Here is a 3,538-nt window from a genome sequence, read left to right on the forward strand (position 1 = left end):
GTCTTTATTTTACAGTTGAAATAAATGTTTACCAAATAAAGTCTAATGTTACAACTAATCRGGGATCCCTTTAAAGCCTGACGAAGGATAAATAATGGGTTTTAGTTTAGCTAGCTATTAGCCCAGCCCAGACTCTATACGTCTTATTAATGTCACAGCTCATATCTTTCTCTTTGACTGAATAACACGACAAAAATATCAAGACTATCCCTTTAACACAGCTGCAGTTCACTTTGCTAGCTTTCCCAAATTAAGGTTGCTCAATAAGYTAYCTACAACAGGTAAGATATTATTTYTTTWTAACCTTTCCACAGCATCCTAGTATAAAATGTCTGGAATACATCTTTAAAGGTATCATTTTGATTACATTTTCAGTTTTATATGAAGGACGTGTGATATTAGTTTGTGAGCTTTGTGGCCAACCAGGTTAGCTGCTCCATCAGGGCTTATCATCAGGGGTCAGAACCCGCTGAGGTGGATCCTTTTTACAAATTCACCAGCAGAGGCTCCTGCATGGATGAAAAATCTGCAGGTTCTACCAGAAAGCCACGAGCCTGTGTCCCCTGCRGAGCGCTTTTAGCATCCCGCTAAATCCACCCTTTGATGAGCCCCTCTGTTCTGGGAGTAAATGAAGGTTCTTGGGCAACAATGAAGTGTTCGTGAGCTCTCTGAGAGCGTCGGACTGATTTATGCTGGCTTTGATTGCTCATGTGTGTAGTTTTGTACTTGCGCCTTACATGTGGAGGACAGAAAGGGAGAGCAAGAGGCGCTGGGGGAGTTTTGCAGCATTGGATCAGAGAGAGCGAGAGAGAGAGATCAGAAAAAAAGTAGGTAGGAGTGGCTGAGGGGGCTGCAGAGCGTCATTAATAGCTCCAACAGAGCTGACAAGTAGCTCAGTGTGACAGCACATCTGGACGTTGCACTTGTTCTTTATAAATGAGGGCGGCAGGCTTTTACAGGGATGCTTTTGGCACACAGCTGACTGCCCCAAAACCACCCAGAGATGTTGCACTTAATTTATATTTGCAAAGTGAAATGATCGTTAGTAGTCAGCTGCCACAATGCAGTGAGTTGTTACGCTTCAAAGATGTCTGCTGGTGATTGTTTCTTCAATGTTGGCTTCTAGAGCCCAACGTGTAATCCAGTCACTCTAACAGTTTGTTGTGATTACAACAACAAAGGTAATAGAAGTCAGCTGCGGACCATCCCACACCACTCTGATTGGCTGTTGATGAAGATGTAAATCTGTGATGCACAGCTGAAACATTTCCTAATTTTKTTCCCAGTGGACAGGCTAGGGATTGAGTTTTACCAAACTGTGAGAAAATAAAAACATTCTCACACACTCATAAATAAATACATCATCCCACCGAAAAGCTACTTCAGAACTTGTTGACTCATTTTTGAGTCATGTGACGTAACATCCATGACTCAGCTTTTCCTTTAAATAAAAAAATCAAAAATTCAAGATAATCTCTGCTTTGAAGGAACAGTTTGACGTTTTGGAAGCCCTCTTAATGCAGAACATGTCTGCTCGGGAGAATAATAGGCAACGATTAAATAGAACATAAAAACACAGTCATACATCAAAGTTGATTTTCCACCATCAACAGGCATGTTCATCCAAACAAAATGAAAGACACACATGGCAACAGCTATAACATAGTAAGGTAACAATAGACATCTGGCAGCGGCAGTCAGTGTTGGATGACGTCCATAAAATCGTTCCAGGAAAATGAATTACTCATGTCTTACAAGCACGCACCGATCGGACACAATAGGTAAACTGAGTAACAATGAACACGTCGCGACAACACTATATTCTTCTGGCACCCATGAGCCCCACGTACATATGAGGTCAACCGTGACCATGACGATGGCACAACACAACAGTGAGCTCGAGGCGTTGTGACCCAGACTCCAAAATCCCTGAGAGCACGCTTTAATCAGGCAGAGATGTGCCAGAAAATCTCCAATCCACAGAGCCAAAAGTCTAAAACTGGACACCACACGGGCAGCCAGCGAGGTCCGGTGTCCTTGTCCCCGCCGGCCTGAGCAGATGTGGTGGCACGAGGAGGACCAACAGAAAATTGGCAGGTGCGTCTAACGTTCCGACATACGGCTTTGATTCATTATGCAGCGAACTTTGTGCGACTAAAAGCAGTTTAACTATTTAGAAGCTTGAAAAGGTAAACATCTGTGCTTCAGTCTCTGTGGAGTTTGTGACTGCGTGCTGCACGAACAGCGGTCAAAGTGCATTCCACAGTCGGCGTCACTTCACTGTCAAACCTTTAACTTACATTTACAGTATGGGCCTGAAGCAAACTGCACTCAGCTTCTGAGGTTTATGTTTTCTGTGACCAGATATGACTGCTTTAGTTTTGCTTTGCATTATGTATAATCCCTTTAATCCAAGCAAAACTGTATTTCTAAAATTGTCAAAGTATGGATAATCAGAGCAGTGGTTGTTTTTTTGGAGTTTTATCTGAACTGAAAACAAATTTATTGATGAGATGCAWATCTCTCATCGCCTTTCAGGCTTTACAAAGATCATATGTTGAGAAATAATGGGGTTATAGCAGATTTGGTCAAATCTTTAAAAAATCATTATGCATAATGCTATGGTATGTCATGTTCAGTGGATTTTAGCTCAATATCTGTGAAATTTGAAGTGTTAAAGCTAATTTGTGTTAACTAACATCTATTAGTTTTGGCGGCTAACTTGATTTTGATTAAATCCAATCCAGTCAGTTATAAATGTACACCCAACGCAAACAAAATTGTGTTTAAGGCATTAACAGTTGGCATTAAACTTATTTTTTCTGTTAATGCCTTAAAGATTTTCTTTTCTTCTTTTTTTTTTTTGCACAATGAGTGGCATTTCAAGTACACCAAAATTTTGTTCCATATCTTCAGAACTGACTTAGTTACAGCTATTTTTTAGTTTTTTGAGGTGAGTTTGTTGTGGTGGCCATTTTGGATTTGCTCCGAAAGTTAAACAAGTTGTGCAACTTGTGATTATTTCCAGAACGTTTCATTCAAATGTGTTCATTAACTCCTGAGACAGTTTGCTTCACTAGTTGGTAGTTGAGTTCACTGCAAATAGTTAATATGGCAACATAAATAAAAATGATATTGTGCAACTTCTTAGCACGCAAAAATTGTAATGGGTTAAACTCAGCTATCACACTGCATTAGTTTAATTATCTACTTGACTCAGGGTTTGAACGGGTGCTTGAAATCCTTGAAAATGTTTGAATTTTAATAATGTTTTCAAGGTCATATTTGTCAACATGATCAGGTTTCTCTGTTTCCTTTGGTGTTTTCTGAACTATTACGTCAATTTATTTGCAACAGAACTGCCAAATAAAGTCTGCACTTACCAACTACAATTTTGTCATCTTCATTCTCCTCTGGCTCTGGGTCAGACTCTGGCTCCAACATGTAAGATAAGATAAGATAAGATAAGATAAGATAAGATAAGATAAGATAAGATAAGATAAGATAAGATAAGATAAGATAAGATAAGATAAGATAA

The sequence above is a fragment of the Austrofundulus limnaeus genome, unplaced genomic scaffold, assembly GCF_001266775.1.
Source record: "Austrofundulus limnaeus strain Quisiro unplaced genomic scaffold, Austrofundulus_limnaeus-1.0 Scaffold34, whole genome shotgun sequence".
NCBI classification, from domain to species: domain Eukaryota; kingdom Metazoa; phylum Chordata; class Actinopteri; order Cyprinodontiformes; family Rivulidae; genus Austrofundulus; species Austrofundulus limnaeus.